Consider the following 18,416-nt stretch of genomic DNA (forward strand, 5'->3'; position numbering starts at 1 on the left):
ATTAGGCAATACTAAGCAACGAAGAATAAAGTAAGGTCCAATGGCCAGAAGGACAGAAAAAAACAAACAAAAAAACTTCAGAGGGCTGGACAAAAAAAAAATAATCTGCAGGGGTCCCATGGCCACGAGACCTCCCAGCACCTCACTGGGCATTCTACCTAACATAAATGATCTCAATCAGTTCTTGTGGTTTACAGGCTTCATGTGTAAGAATTAGATGATGATGTTTTATGTGGATCTTTGGCCTTCAATCCATCAATGTATGGACTGCATGGTGCATTGATCAAGTAGTGGTGGCGATCTGCAAAAAAATGGAAAAAAACCCCAGAGAAATTATTGGTTAGTGCGGATTGCTGAGCCATTATAAAAACAATAATTAAATGAATATACAGAATATCAGGGTTAAACTAAAATGAAGCTCTAAGAAAGCCATATTAAAATAATGAGTTTTTAGCAGTTTTTTAAAATGCTCCACTGTATTAGTCTGCTGAATTTCTATTGGTAAGAAATTCTAGATTTCAGATACATAATTGCAGAAGGCCGCCTCACCACTTCTTTTAAGTTTAGCTCTTGGAATTATAAGCAGACACTCATTTGAAGATTTAAGGGTACAATGTATGTAAATAGAATATTATTTAAATAGAATGTAAAATTCAACTGAATCCAGTTCTACTCACAAAGGGGTTTCTCCTTAATTGATAAAACTATAATCAGTGAGAACATTACACTATTTATTTGTTAGGACCACTTAATAGAGAAAAGTATGTTTCTTTATTTATGTTTTACAAGACATGTCAAAGCCACATGATTCAGTTTGGGGTCATGGAGGTTGACAGCTTATCTTAGCAGGACTAACTGCTAAACATGACCGTGGAGAGAGCGGCAGTCCATCACAGAGCCCAGTCACACATAATGGCCAGTGTGGAATCACCAGTTAACCTACCCTTGTATATCTCTGGGCATGTGAGTAGAAAAGTAGATGACCCTGAGAAAACTTACACAGATACAAGAAGTGCAAGACAGACTTCACACAGTGAATGATTAGGCCCAAGATTCAAACTCAGGTTAATGAAGTCTTGATGTGGCACAACTAAACAACATACAAAATATTACACATGTGATAATAAATCAAAATGCAGTTTAATGACGCTACAATGAAGCTAGGAACATATTTATTATCTGTTCTGTTGGCTTTCTGGGTATTTTGCTTTCATATTCTACCCAAATCTAAAATGAGAAATGATAAGAAATAAAAAACAGAAACTGAAAGCATAAATATTGTATGGTATATCTCGAGAAAACAAAAAAAAAATAAAATTGAACAGCCCAACATAAACCCACAAGGACATCATGAAATGGAAGGTAAACTGTGCTATATAAGCCAGCCAGTCTGTGCTATGTCAAGCTTCCTATTGTGTCAATGAACATCATGAGAATTACGTGTAATCTTACCTGCAGATACTTTTTTTCTGCTAAATAGAAAATTCAGAACTTCAACCGAGCTTCTTGTAATTGCACTTTACTTTTTGAACAAGATAAATTTCATCAATTCATCAAATTATTCCTACAGTTCCAAGATCCGCATGAACAGCTAGAAGAAAAAGGAGCCGCACTTACTTCTCTGGCTGTAACCACCTCACACCTCCTTGGCCACAAGATGGGGTTTGCTAAGAATCAGTCATTGAGACAGAATCACAGAAAGTGCAAAATATTAGGAATGGAAATAAAGTGGGTATGGCGGGCTCAGTGCAGTGCCCAAGACAAAGCAGGAGGAGCAGTATTTATTCTATTTGTGGTTAACACTGCATGTGTCATATATTCAGTTCTTTTTATTCTGTTCACCTCCTTTCTCCTTGTGTCTTTATAACCATCTTTTGTTAATATAGACTAAAACAGGACTTCAGGCCTGGTGATGTATGTGTGCAGCAGCATATGTGAATAAAATAATGTCTGCAGCTTACAAAAGGAGCCTCATTAGGTAGGCGACATCACATTTGCCATCAGCTTCTTTGACTTCATAAATGTTAACGCATTGTTTGGAAAAAATAAGAGTGGTTTTACATGAAACTTAGTGTTACAAATGCGTCACAGAAAATTGATTTTTTTTCTTGTCATTTATCCACATACACAGTTGTTGCATTTTGGTTCTTATTATAATTTACAACACACTTCTTCAAATAAACTTCATTTAAGGCTTATTTTCTTTGTTTATTGCTGCTCTTTTAGTCCATAACCCTGACTTTCATTCTGTACTCTTTGTATACAACAACACCACCACCAACAACATTTATTTCTATAGCACATTTTCATAACAGATATGTAGCTCAAAGTGATTATACAAGAAGTTAAGAAAAAAAATATGGTTACAAAGGATAAATAATAAAATACAAAAAATAAATAAATACACACTTACATAATAAACATAATCAAGTAAGTAACAGACAAATTAAAATACTTCCATTCAGCACTGCAATACATTCAGTATATTACTAGTATATTACTATTTTGGAATACGCTACCAGGTAAAGTGGTAGACAGTTGGACTTTAGGGACTTTCAAAACTAGACTTGATGTTATTTTTAAAAGAATTAAGTGGAAAAGACTGATGAGCTTTGTTGGGCCGAATGGCCTCTTCTCTTCTTGATTATTCTAATTTTCCAATGAACTAGTTGTACAACGTTCTGCAACAGCTTCTTCAACTTGCTTGTCTGGATGCTGCACTCTCTGCTGCCCCCTGCCTTTAGATCTGCTCCTAGTAGTGTCTTTATATGCAGTAAATTTGTTACACTTGTTGCTACTATTGCTTTTTATTAGTTGTCATTATTGATATATAATATAGTATAGTTCTTTACCTGCCTTGCACTTGTCCTGTGTTTATATATATTTTGCACTGTGGCATTGGGGAGCATTGTGCTTCAATACCGTGTATGGATGGTATGACAATCAAGACACTTGAGGTGACTTAATGTAAAAAGATTTCTTGCCAGCTAGTGAGTTCTTTATTGAAGTGTCCAGCTGATAAGCAGTAGATGGAAAAGGTCCTTATATATGTCTATTTTTGCAGTCGAAAAGCAACTACAAGTTCCATTTTTGAAAAAGATTACTGGAAATGGTGTTGGGGATGCCAGCAGGGGATGTTTGCTCTGTGGTCTGTGTGTGGATGCCAATGCCCCAGTGCAGTGTAGTATGCCGCTGTCCTTCAGACGAGACATAAAACTGAGGTCCTGACGCTGTATGGACATTAAATGTCCCTGGGCCCCCTTAGTAAAGTGCAGGGTGTATCCTGATGTCCAGATTAAATTGTCCACCATGGCCTGGTCATTCTGAAAATGGGGAGACCATGTATAAAAATGAATGTCTTTTCTAAATGGTTCATACAATGTTTTTGTTAAACCCTCTGAATTAAAACTGTAAATCTACACTTCAATCACATCCTAATTGCTTCATTTCAAATCCAATGTTGTGGCGCACAAAGCCACAATTATGAAAACTGTGTCACTGTCCAAATATTTATGAACCTGACTGGGTATCTCTATTATAAAAGAAAATCTTGAGACAAGACTATTGTCAAGAGATTTTTTCAAGTTCTGCCCTCCTCCCAACCATTTTCAAGCACCCACTATCCTCTCACCTCTCATTCGTGTAAATGTTTTTGTCAGACACAGTTCCTGCACTCTCAGCTCTTATAAATTTTTACGTTTTCCACACTTTAAGTTCCCAATAAAAGAAGACTTATTATGTCCAAATCTTATTGAAGAATTTCATCCTGATGGGTAATCTACAAAAGAAATTAGTACATTGGCAATTTTAGTATAGAGAAGTCAAACGAATTAACACGAAAATTGTCGATCGGTTACACGGCAAATTGGTTAAATGCGTATCAATACACTATGCTGAAACAGTTGGTGGTGATGGTGAGGAAGATGAAAACATCAACTTACAATATTCCATAGAATATCTACAACCGTCAACACCGTCCAGTCTTCCACCGGCCGAATTACTGTTGAAAGAAGCATGTATTGTAATGTTATTGCGTAATTTATGTCTGAGTGATGAGCTATGGAATAGGACAAGATTAGTTGTATTCAAAATTGGTCGAACAATTCTGACATGTAAAATTTTAACAGGCGACAAGAAAGATAATGTAGTACATCTTCTGCTGATAACATTAGACACCAAAGGAGATCTAGATATGGCATTCGTATTAAAACACTTACAGTTTCCCGTTAGAATAGTTTTTGCTATAACAATTAACAAATCATAGAGACAAACATTTGAAAAAGTCAGATTTTTATCAGAGAGAAAGAAACGATATTCAAACATGGGTAGTTATACATTGCATTGTCACGATGCAAGTCCAAACACAGAATCAACATTCAGTGCGATATTGACGAACAGTTAATCCAAAAAAATTGTTTTTACTGAAGTTTTACAGTAAAAGTGTAAGTTTAAAAAATATTTGTGTGTTAATTTCAAAGCTAAACAGAACAAAATAGTATACAACGAAAACTTCTAACGCAACATGAAACATAATTTTCTTTCAATTTATTATATTTTAATATTTTTTACCATGGTTAATTATTCACTGTAATATTAAATAGTTCTATTATGCATATTTAACAATTTCCATGAAAATAACAAACTGTTTAAATTGTACATCCGCTTCCCCATACGTGAGCGGCAGATCCGCAAAGTGGCTATCACGTACCACCCGCATGGGGGTTAACAAGCAAAGCGAACAGGGGACAGAGCCCCCTAGTGTATATATATTGTATATATATATATATATATATATATATATATATATATATATTGTCACACATGTGCACATGGGAGGCAGCTAAAGGGCTTGAGTGAAGGCAGTTCTGAGGCATGCCGGGATGTGGCAGAGTGCACTGACTCTTTTTCTCCCTTTCCTGTAGACCATTCCCGGGAGATTCCACCTGGCTCTTTTGACGTCACTTCCGGGACCGAGCCAATAGAAGTAGACCTTACCAGCTCCGGCCCCTCTGATGTCACGTCCGGGCTTGATCCAATGGTTGATGAACACGTGCCCGATCCTTATGACCTCACTTCCTGTCTTCCCCTTTAAAAGCCAGCTCTTTTTCCCTTTTCCCTCAGTCTTGTTTTCGACTCAATGGTAGGCACATTAGTGCTGTTTACTGTAAGAAATAACGACTTTTGCAGCCAGGATATCAGAATATACAGGTGGCTGCCCTAAACCTTCATCTGAGTATGTCTCATCTTTGTGACATTATAGTATGGTGTATGTGATATATATATAGGTGTATATATACTCAGCAAAAAAAGAAACGTCCTCTGACTTTCAACTGTTTTTACTTTCAGTAAACTTAATGTGTAAATATTTGTATGAACACTAAAAGAGTCCACACCATAAGACATAAACTAAAAATGTTTCACAATGTGTCCCTGAATGAAGGGAGGCTCAAAATCAAAAGTACCAGTCAGTATCTGGTGTTGCCACCAGCTGCTTGAAGTACTGCAGTGCATCTCCTCCTCATGGACTGTACCAGATTTGTCAGTTCTTGCTGTGAGATGTTACCCCACTCTTCCAACAAGGCACCTGCAAGTTCCTGGACATTTCTGGGGGGAATGGCCCTAGCCCTCACCCTGCGATCCAACAGGTCCCAGACGTGCTCAATTCCTTCCACAATAAACACAAATCCGTCCATCACCCCTGGTGAGACAAAACCGTGACTCATCAGTGAAGAGCACTTTTTGCCACTCCTCTCTGGTCCAGCGAAGGTGGGTTTGTGCCCATAGGCGGCGTTGCTGCTGGTGATGTCTGGTAAGGACCTGCCTTACAACAGGAATACAAGCCCTCAGTCCAGCCTCTCTCAGCCAATTGCGGACAGTCTGAGCACTGATGGAGGGATTGTGTGTTCCTGGTGTGACTTGGGCAGTTGTTGTGGCCATCCTGTACCTGTCACGCAGGTGTGATATTCAGATGTACCGACCCTGTGCAGGTGTTGTTACACGTGGTCTTCCACTGCGAGGATGATCAGCTGTCCTTCCTGTCTCCCTGTAGCGCTGTCTTAGGTGTCTCACAGTGCGGACATGGCAATTTATTGCCCTAGCCACATCAGCAATCCTCATGCCTCCCTGCAGCATGCCTAATGCACGTTCACGCAGATGAGCAGGGACCCTGGGCATCTTTCTTTGGGTGTTTTTCACAGTCGGTAGACAAGTCTCTTTAGTGTCCTGCGTTTTTAGAACTGTGACCTTAAATGCCTACTTTCTGTAAGCTGTTAAGGTCTTAACGACCATTCCACAGGTGCATGTTAATTAATTGATTATGGTTAATTGAACATGCATGGAAAACATTGTTTAAACCCTTTACAATGAAGATCTGTAAAGTTATTTGGATTTTAAAACATTATTGTTGAAATACACAGTCCTGAAAAAGGGACGTTTCTTTTTTTGCTGAGTATATATATATATATATATATTGTAAAACACTCAAGAGGAGACAGCACAAAGGTTTGGGTTTTCCGGCCCCGTATATTGTAGACGATCCACAATAAAAAGCAAATAAATGGTCAAAAGTATAAACACAAAATTGGTTCATAAGCGCGACGCCGAAACATGGCGTCGGCGGCCATTTAATGAGGGAGGAGCCGGAAGTGGAGGAATGCTGGGAAGGAACCGTCAGGGATGCTGGGATCGATGATGTCAGGACAAGATGGCAGAGGAAGGGCGGAAGTAACGTACTGCGGGCAAAGCCGGCTTATGGAGGCGGAGCGTCTTTTTTTCTGAAAGAAAGCACAGGGAGAAAGTTAGTACCCCACCATTCCCTGCCGGCGAATGTCTTCCCAGGTGTGTTAAAATCCGTCCGCGGTCTCCTACTCTCGCGTGCGTGACAATATATATACAGGTAGTCCCCAGGTTACGGACATCTGACCTACGACATACGAACGGGGCCGCAGCTGCGACGCATGCACCTCAGTAACTGCCGCTCCATCATCTTCATTCTGGGGACGCTGCAAGCGGTGGCTGGAGGGGGGCGATTTCGCAGCACGCACAGTGTAGTGTCCCTTGGCCAGCTCCCGGCAACAAGCGGTTTCACTGCCTGCCCAACACACACGGCTGCCCCGTTTGTTCTATGTGGGCGACTGGTAATGCTGCAAGCAGTAACCCGGTTGTGGCTGAACAGAGGCCATTGAGGGTGAACAGGGCACATTGTAATGTGCCTCGGATGGCTGCCTGTTGAATGGGAGCAGTGGTGTTGTGTAAGCTGCAGGCAGCATACTGTAGTGGAGGTGACTGTGAGGTGGACTGGTGATGAATCGCCCCTCACCGCCCCCATTCATTCTAAATAGCAAGCCTGCTTGTACTGTTACGCAGATAGCTGTCAGTGCAGGGTGATCCAAATCTAATTATAAAGATCCAGATCGTCTGGATGACTTTGATTTATGCGGGGATGATTCCAGTTCGGCGCAAAGATGATTCTTCATGTCATCAGTTCGTACACTTCTCGATGGTCTGGGATTTTTTGAGTGATTTTCTATGTAGTAAACTGAATAAGTTATAGCGTAATGACAAGTGCATAATTATATCTGGCCCACCCTTTACATCAGACATCCTGAAGATGGGTGCCCTCCTGCTGTGATAGCTGTACAGTGCTGCGCAGAAGAGCTCATCTTAACCTTTGTCTTCACCCTTCAAGAATGTCTTTGAAACACAAATCTGATGCAAGTGCTGGTGATATAGTAAAGAAGAGAAAAACCATCACCATTGAAAATAAAGTAGAAATAATAAAAAGGTAAGAGTGAGGTGAAACTCCATCATTCATTGGCAGAGCACTTGGTTACAGTCAGTCAACAATAGCATTTATTAAATTAATGTACCTGTTCCGACTTACATACAAATTCAACTTAAGTACAAACCTACAGTCCCTATCTCGTACGTAACCCGGGGACTGCCTGTATACACATATACAGTATATATGGCATTCATAGTCTGAATCACTATCTGAAAGTATGGGTGGTTACCTACCATGTAATGCCTGTGGTTGGTCTGCAAGTCGTCAAACATCCGCCACAGTGCCCTTATTCAGTTGCGAGAAGCAGATCATAGAATGGTTGAATAGTTTTACTGTCAAATAATGCAAAAAGTATGCAACAACGTGTTTTGTCCTAATTGTGGGCTCATGAAGCATACACACTCACTGCACCCCCTCTCAAAGATCGAACCTTGGACGTCAGAGGCGAAGCCTCTTTACGTTGTGCCACGGCGTGTGGTTCTTTATTTGACAGCATGTAGATCGGGGTTATTGCATTCATGGCATTCTATGATCTGCTTCTCGCAACTGAAAGAGGGCACCGTGGTGAATGTTTGCCGACTTGCAGATCAACCACAAGAGTTACCTGGTAGGTAACCACCCATACAATCAGATTGTGATTCAGACTACGAATGCCACAAATGTAATTATCCTGATCTATATGCTGTCAAATAAACCAACCACACGCTGTGGCGCAACGTAAAGAGGCTTCGTCTCTGATGCTGACGTCTGAGGTTTGATGCCTGAGAGGGGGTGCAGTGAGTGTGTACGCCTGATGAGCCCAGAATTAGGGCAAAACACGTGTCGTGTACTCTGAGCATTATTTGACAGTAAAACTATTAAACATATATATATATATATAACTATATATATATATATATACTGTATATATTTAGAATCGATAGACAGGTGGATAGAGAGATTAGTTTTTCTTCTTAAGTACTTCTCTCCTAGAACGCATTTTATTATGTCAGTTAATCATTCAGATTTGCATATATTAATGTGATATTTGCAGCTGGAGTTCAATTGTCAACAATTTTTGAAACTTCACATACTGTGTAACTTGAAGAAGATAACCTGTATATTTACCTTGTAACATTGTTAAATTCCTTATGTGGTTTTCATTTTTGTATTTATTTATTTTTTGCCACATTGGCATTATTAAGATCCCACTATTACTGTAAATGAGACAAAAAGAATGAAACAAAAGGTCTGGGAAATGGACTAACACTGGAATGCCCTTACTGAAGTCATATTATGAACTGGTAACACAGAAATATGCACACAAATTCACATGCCAGCAGAGATCAGGAATTTCTGCTAAAAGATAAATAGTACAAATAAGAAATCTCACCACAGAAAGACATTAGTAAGAAAATATTATCAGACGGAATCAGTGTTCCCCTGCACAGAATTACAGCATTTGTTATCTGAAAGCTTTTCCATTACTGAAGCAATAAACTTTGTTTTTATTAGTACAATATAATGATAAAATAATGAAACTACTTTGCATTAAGCCTTATTTTTTTAATGTTAGACATCTAGATTTTCTAGCCCCTACTGGAAAATAGATTCAAGCTGATAAAAAAACAGAGTATTCATTGCCCCTTATTTGAAGTGTCTTTTTAAGCAGGTACACAAGAAGAGTATCCAATTTTTGTGTGTGCTATAAAGCAAACTTTAAAGAACCTTATTAAAAGAGTATACGTCCAATTAATTCTGTATGTTAGATCAGGAGAGCGCTATACAGCATGTATTCTTGTCAAATGTTAAATATTCACTGATGTAATCTGTGGCACAATCAAGTTATTTAGGTCTTTTATCATGTCATTTATATTACATTTATTTGATATAGGCAACACTAACAATCAGTGGAGAGCATTGGCTTGGTAAATGCTCACCTATGTCATATTTTATTTTTCTTACTTCATAAAAGCTTTTCATATAAGAAACAGACTCAATACCACTATTACAGTACTGCTTTCAAAGGTACTTCACTCAGATACATGGCCGCAAATGATACCAAGACACAAACAGAAACTGGAAATCCTTTTTTCGTCTAAAAAATTAATTATTAATGCATTGAACAGTCAACCAGCATGACTTGTAAATGTTAACACATTAGGAGGCCTTCAAATTTTGACCACTCAGCCAGTACTGTCATTCAGTAGCTCAGTGAATGTGTCTTTGAGTGGAGCTCTGACTGGCAGAATGACAAGTTTAATCATGGCATTTTGCTTTTAAATTTATTATAATCCATTCATTTTCAACCTGCTTCAGCAACAAAGGAATTGTATTGCAGACAGGTTCACATAAAATATATGTGCAGTGGCTATGAAAAAAATATTTGTCCCTCTCAGGCTTTTTCTTATTTTATTGCTCCAAAGTACCTATTCAATTTGAACTTTTGCCAGTGATCAATGCTTTAAAAAAAAGTGAAGATTTTTTTTATTAATAAGTTGCATAAGAAGGGAGGTAACACACCATACGTGTTCAGCCCCCTTTTTTGAGACACCTTTGGTAGGCTGAGTCTTATAGATCCTTGTTGCTTACACTTCTTTCAGCACATCTGGCCACTGCAATTTTACCTTTTCAAAATTGCTATTGTGTAGATATCAATAATTTTATGATATCAACCCAGGATGGGAATGTGAAAACTTAAAGGAACCCTCCCAAATGCAACAATATGCACTAATAATGAAATTATTTAAAGAAATAATTCAGTTGCAAAGATAAAATTAATGAATTCCATAAATGAAATAGAAAAACTAAATAACCATTTTTAACCAAACAAAGAAAATAAACCAAGAAAACAAAGCAATAAAATTAATAAATAATAACACAATACTAAAAGAGACAATAACTAATGGTGCATTTCTAAACAAAAAGGAATCTAAACAAAATAATTAACAAAAATTACAAGGCATTGAAAACACATCAAAATACAATGCTGAAAGGCATAATCCTCTGAACAAAAGTAGCCATCAAACCCAGAATAATCCTTAAAAAATTTCTTTCAAACAATGAGTACTTTGAAACCAAATAGAAATGTCTATAAAGTGATGGAATAAAATTAAGTGTTTGTAAAGTGGCAAGTACCATAAAACTGGAACAAATTTTCCAAATAAAAAAGGGATAAACAGGTCAGGAGCAAACACAAATTGATGCCACAGCAAAGAGTTATTGAAAACTGAAGTCTTTTATAGTCCTCTCAGGTAGTTGGGGCCATAAGGATTTAGTATGAAACCTCAGCCCCTGTAATTTGCAAAGTAAAGGACAGAGGGAAAGCAAAAAACAAAACTAAACTCAGACAGTGGCCAGGCATCAACACAGTCCTAAAATATCTGAGGATTATTGATTTTCAACTCCTGATGCATACTCTTAATTTATGACAGGTTCTTATTTATTATATGACCATTTGGAAAGATCAAAAAAACCCACAAGATAGCAGTTTATACACTTCTCATAAGCTTTTAATACAATCCAACCGCACATTTTAGTTATTTCAACTGTTGGATCAACTCTGTTTGGACCTGAACTTGGTGGGTTGGATTCTGGAATTTTTAACTAATAGAACACAAAGACTGAGTGTTAACGGCTGTTTTTCTGATAGCATAATATGCCTATCGATACACCACAAGGCTGTTGCCTGTCACCTTTTGTTTATCCTATATATAAGTGACTGCCGAAGATCACACAAGGACAGACATATCCTGAAATTTGCAGACAATTCTAACATTCATTGCATTAATGTAAAAAACATGAAAAGGTGGAGGGGACTGATCCACCGTACATTTTAAAGAGTTAGTCTGACATTAAAAGATTCAATTTAACATTTATAATTTTGCTGAGTACAACATTTTGTAGTGATTTGGTTTAAAAGTATTTTAGAAATGATTTCTTACCTTGGTTGTGTTCAGCTGTGAGGAAGTGGCCAAACCAGAACACAGGTTGCATCAAGACCTTAAACCAGGGGTGCCCACACTTTTTCGGCTTGCAAGCTACATTTAAAATGACCAGGTCGAAATGATAACCTACATTAAAAATGCTATATACATATATATATATATACACATATATATATATATATATATATAGCATTCGAAGTCTGAATCACAATCTGATTGTATGGGTGGTTACCTACCAGGTAACTCTTGTGGTTGGTCTGCAAGTTGGCAAACATCCGCCATGGGTGCTGACTCGCATAAATAAGTAGAGCCAAATAATGCAGTCAAGGAGGTAGCTCTTGGAAGGACTTCTTATGCTTAATGATCGAGTGACTCAACTGGAATGATGCTTCGGTGTGTCTGTCTTTGCTTTTGAATTCAGCCGAGTGAAAAATGACAGCTGTCCAATAAACTGTGATTTTAGTTCCCTTTCCTTTCTCTTTTTTAGATCTCTTTTCGGAAGGAATTCAGTTTCGTAGTTTTTATGAACAGTTCGAAAGTGCCTTTCCACATTTTCCTTCTTTGGAATAGCAATGATAGATTAACAGATCAGACAAACGCCCTTTGATTGTGACATTGTGAGAAAAGAAAATCCTCTTACAATTCCACATCCAGCCCATATCCTCCCCAAACAATTTTTTTTTTAAATCCCTTCTTTAGTCGATATAAATTGGAAGGCTAACTAGATCACAGCCAGAGTTTTGCAGTAGCTCGCGCATTTGATCGTGCGTGCTTGATGAGAAGTGTGTCAGAAGAAAAGAGATCTCAGACTGGCCGCCCTGTATGTCAATCAAGTGGCAAATGCCATAGGGAGGATATATGATTGACTAACGTTTAAAAAAAAAATTTTTTAAATGCAACACGATCTGCCTGCACGGTCGATCGTGATCGATGTCTTGAGCACCCCTGCCTTAAACGCTTTTGTGTTACCTAAAACGGGTAGAATGGTTACAGTGAGTACTTAAACATGCCAGATATTTAGCTTATAAAATAACCTGAACTATAAGTTTTACATTTATTGTGGAAAAATGATTAAGGTTTAATTAGCCCCAGTGGTCCAAGTGGGAAAGCCAGGTATAAAGCCACGAGTAGAGAGCAAGAACTGTAAAGAATCAGTGATGTGACGTTAAGAGTTTGTTAGGAGTTTCAGGAAGTGACCACATTTAAGAAATCGTTTTTTTTTTTCTTCTTTGTTTGGCTTGGCATGAATAAAATGAGCACTGTTTTCAAAGGACTGGGAACTGTGTACATGGTTTTAATGCAAGCTCAATTCAGAAACTAATAAAATCTATTCAAACTATTGTGAAGGTTTTGGCGGAAGTTTCTGTTTTCTTTTGACTGAAAGAACAACTCGGAAGGTCCCATGAGACACAGAGGATGACGTGACAGTCTGACGTGAACATGTGATGAAGGTTTTAAGCCAGTATGGTTCATGACACAATTTATAGGAATAAATTGAACAGAACTGTTACAATAATTATATTTGTTACAGTACAATCATGGTCCTGTAAAAGTTTAATTTGCAATATTTTAAAAATCTCTAGATGAACATGGAGATACCCAGTTATGTGATTAGCTAACTTGGCTTTCAAAAGCAAGCATTAGCAATAGCATTCCGTGGTAATATGAATTAGCGACCCTGACAAGCTGCAAAGTACATGCTCAGAGGATCCTGAAGGTAATTGTTTTTGGCTCTAACCTTCAAATGTTGTCTTTACAAAGCTGAGCGTTTTGGGAACCTTCCATTGTGAAATGTTTACTGTATCAGTAATCACTGGTCTGCTTTTAGAGACATATTTGTAATCCATATAATGTGAACATCCCTAACCACTAGACAGAAATATCACTGGTTTTGATTACCTGTCCAGAAATGGGAACATTTCCAAGAAAAAAAAAATATATTTACAAATTCCCTTGGAGGAATACATCTTAGTTTCACAATCACATAAGGTGGCGAAAGAAAGGTTAAAAAAAGAAAAGAGAACACTTGCCAACTTTAGATTGATTTTTATATGCCTTTAAATCATTTATTTAATTTGGATTTTCTATTTATCTTGCTTCTCAACATGCATAAAAAGAAGCAACCCCAAAGAGGATTTTACATTTCAATAAATCTCTTCAGAGGAAGGAGTTTTTATTTATACAGGTACGTCTGACTAAAAAGGATAGAAGGGAGCATGTTAGGTGCTACAGTAATTGATTTTCACAACATTCTCAATACACTAGATAATACATTGAAATCATTACAGAGAATTATTTGTTATGAATGTATTTCAAATGTAACTTTTCTTCACTCATTCACAGAACAATATCTGAATGCAACAAGAATACATATGTTGTTTACATTATGCACATTTTACTGGTCAACAAAAAAATTAGATGTATAATGGTATTTTTGGCATAAACCTTGTGGTGGCGCCATACCAGAATTTTCCCTGATGTGTGCAGACTTCTCTTACATTAACATTAATTTACCTAACTAATCATATCCGTTCCTGTTTTGCTACTGTTTACCGAGACCTGCCAGTTTATGCACTTTTCATGTTATATAAAATCAGTCAAACAATGGGATGCTGGTGTCTGGTCAGTCTCATTTGGCATCAGATCATTATGACAACGTCATCATCAAACATGAAATGGCCATATAGAAACTCTAAACAGCCTGAACTAAAATGGCAACACCTCAGGCTCAGAATCATACTACTTTGAGGTGAAAATGGAATGAACCAAACTAACTTAGAGAATATACAGACTACCCACACTGCATAACTCGAACTACACACTACACACCATGCTAGTTATCATGGGTGGTCAGCACAAGGCCAGAAAACAATGAAAAACAATTATTTACTACATAAATGCCAGTTCTGCTGCGGTGGGCTAGCGCCATGCCCAGGGTTTGTTTCCTGCCTTGCTCCATGTGTTGGCTGGGACTGGCTCCAGCAGACCCCCGTGACCCTATGGTTGGGATGTAGTGGGTTGGATAATGGATGGATGGATGGATGCCAGTTCTGTGCCCTCACGGAGTGCACAGTTTTTTGAAAATGGAATATCATACTGTTGGCTCATTTTCAGGAGTGGAAGGTGCACGTAGAGGGTTCCATGGTGGATTTTTCTAATTTGAAGTGATCTTCTTTAGCGGTGGGTGAAAATCAAGATTCACAGAGATGTTTTATGAACAATGCACTCCTGATATTGATCTCTGTTCCTTTTTTTCTCAAATTAATTTGGCCAACTTTAAGGGAGCAAATGGACTTTTCATACAGCTTAGCTGACCTGGTTTTGACTAAGAACGGTTTGACCCAAAACTGTAAACACACAATGACCCTCAAGCTCCATCGCTAAACTGGAATGTTCCCATTGTGCATGAGCACACACCCAGGTATATAGTGAACATTGATGGGCCATTTGGTCCAACTCCATCAGATGGAAACAGGCTTATAGAACCTGGCATGAAGACAATTTCACATACTATAAGAAGCAGGATTTTTCTGGATAAGTAAATACTTTGAGCATATCATATAAAATTGGGAAAACATGCTTAAGAAAACAAAGATGAGGGTTGCTATAAATATTTCAATAATAAGTTAAATTCCTGAGGGAATCGTATTATGTATTTTACACAACATCTGGCAGTGTTGTGCCCACTGGCACTTTCTGCAGAAACATACTGTTGAATTCTATAAAACAATAATTTAAATATGTGCATTTATACACTATGTATTGTGATGGCTGTTCTTTTGGTAATGATTGTCATGAATAGAGAAACTGTCTTAAAAACCATGGTTACTATAAATGTTTAATAAAGAAAAGGTATTTATTTAATCAATGAATGGGTAACAACACACAAAGAATTTTACAATAGTTAAAAACAGAGCAGCGTACAAAAGACAAGCCAAAACAAAACACATAATATATATATAGAATTCTAGTTGTAAAATCTAAATGCAAAATATATATTCAAGGAGTGAGGTCTGAAAGAAAGGGAGCGTCAAAAGAAGAAAAGAGACCAATTCAAAATTGCCAAAAAGCATCAAAGCTTACACACAAAAAAGAGACAAAATGAAGCAGAAGAACACAGCTATTCAGCTAATGCTGCCGCCACTAGACTGAGGCAACCTGGAATTTCAATAACCTTTAGGTATTGCTTCATGATCTAATTACAGCTTCTGGGGGAAATTAGTTAATCAGGGGGTTCCTTCTTCTTTTAACAGTTCTTTTAACAGCACCTTCTTCTTCTTAAGCGTTTCCCACTTTCAGTTTGGATTGTTATAGTTAACCAGCCTCCTTCACTACACTTCCTTACGTGATACCCACCCACTCTCTCCCTTGGGCTCACCTTCACACATTCCATTCACTTTCTCTTTGGTCATTCTGTTCTTCCCTGTCCCAACACCTCCATACCCATGATTCTTCTCTCCACACTGTTTACATCTCTTCTCATTACAATGCCATACCACTTTACCTTTCTATATTTTATTGTCTAGGAGATTTCTAGAACTTTAACTGTGCCTCTGGTTTTCTCATTTTTGATCTTATCGAGATTTATTATTCCAAAAATCAATCTCAACAGTTTTGTTTCTGTAGCATCCATTTGTATCAGGAACCTTTTCAATTTCTCATGTTTCTGATCCATAGAACAATGCTGATCTGACCACTGTCTTATACATTTTACCTTTCACTCTTGCACTGATTCTTCAGGCACATAATGCTCCCAATATCTTCTTCCATTCTAATTGCATTCTGTTATTTATTTACTTAACCTAACAATTAACCATTTAACCCAACTGAAAAAATACAAAGGGAGATAAATAAAACAAACAAAAGAAACAGAATACATAGTAATGGGCTTTGTGCATGTGAAAGGTGCTATATAAATACAATGTAGTATTAATATTATTTATTACACACAATTAACAGACATACATCAAAGGTTAAAACAGAACAACTTAAACCAAACAGGGAAAACACAATGCAAAAAGGACAAAAAACAAAACCTAAAAGGCAAAACCACAACAAGGGGTCCAGGGGTCTAACATGGCCTTATTTAAATTGTGATTTTAAGTGTCCCTGGTTAATGTTGGAGTTGGTAAACTATGTTACCAAGTAGTAGTAAATCTGGTATGTTCAGGCTGCATCCTGGCTGTAATTTAGGGTTGGGGTTAACCACCATCTACACCAATTGTGATTGAAGGTGGTGGTGTGGTATCTCCGTGTGCTACGTTTGAATTGCACAGAGTCGCTAGTTCAATCAGACCGAGACTGGAATTTATTATTAAAATTGGGACAGATGTGCAAACTGTTTTCTTAGGGAAAAATATCAATTGGCTTGTCAGATTCAGACCAAGAGACCTGTTACACAAAGCATCTTTAGATTATTACCAAAATGCTCTTATTACACAGATTTTAGATAGATTTACACAGATTTCAAACAGATCATAGATAGTAGCTGGCAGTGGCTTCTCTGGACCTGAAATGGTACCATTTCAAACTTTTTTGTCTCATAGCCTGGCCTGATGCAATAAATGGTGTGACTGCTGCCTCTTGGGAACACAGCATCTGTTCAGAAACTCCCTCTTAAAAAGTGTTTTAATGGGAAACAAACACATTCTTGCACACTCTTCCCCTTCCTCTGCGCGGGATCAGCTACAGGCTTGCACATCGTGTGGGGCTTTGAACATTTAAAAGACTAAGCCGCACCTGTCCTAATGTCTCATTCTCCTGTCCTCTGTCCCCCAGACCCCCTATGCTCCCATCTCTGCTTCCGAGCCACTGTACCTGCTTGAAGAGGAAGACTTTGTGTTCTTTTAACCTGGAGTCGGGGGCTGAGCCGTCACACTTGACAGTTGTTTCCTGTGAGCTCAGACCACCTCTGAAAGGGTCTTGTGTTTGTATCTGCCAGTACAGCAATATCGTTTTTACTCCTCTGAAATCCTTCTCTGCTCTCCTGTGCAATTTTGTGACCCAAGCTTGACAATGGATATGGGAAGAAGCATTGTTCGTGTCTGCTATCACCCGACACTTTCTCTATACAGAAACCATCCAAAATTCAGCCCAAAGGATGATCTGCTGGAGAAGCTACACAACCTCAGACTGCTGTGAGGACCAGGCCTTCAGTCCTTTGCATGGGCTAATAAAGATGGCTGGAGGAGGGACACACAAAATTAGTATGCGAGGACGAAGAAAGCAGGTGGGAGTACGTACAAGGCTAATAGAAAGCCTTAGCTGGATGCCACTCCCGTCCATTCTACTTTCAAATGTCTGCTCCCTGGACAATAAACTGGACTACATACAACCTCAGCAGACTACCCAGCGTGAGTTTAGAGACTGTTGCATCTTTGTTTTCACAGAGACATGGCTCCACAACAACGTTCTGGACACTGTGGTTCAGCTGGATGGGCAAGCTGTGTTTAATACTGACAGAAATGCTGCTCTGTGTGGTAAGGCTTGTGGCAGTGGCATGTGTTTATGTATTTACATCAATATGGAATGGTTCTAGATCTCAGTGCTAGTGTCCAGCTACTGCTCACTGCTAGTGTAGTTTCTGACAGTTAGATGCAAAACTTTTTTATGTACTACGGGAATTCACTAATGTGCTTATAGTCAGAGTTTACATTCCTCTGTGTGCAAATGCTAAGGAAGCTCTCTGTGAACTGTACAGTGCTATA

This window comes from Polypterus senegalus, chromosome 9 (assembly GCF_016835505.1).
Source record: "Polypterus senegalus isolate Bchr_013 chromosome 9, ASM1683550v1, whole genome shotgun sequence".
In the NCBI taxonomy this organism is placed as follows: domain Eukaryota; kingdom Metazoa; phylum Chordata; class Cladistia; order Polypteriformes; family Polypteridae; genus Polypterus; species Polypterus senegalus.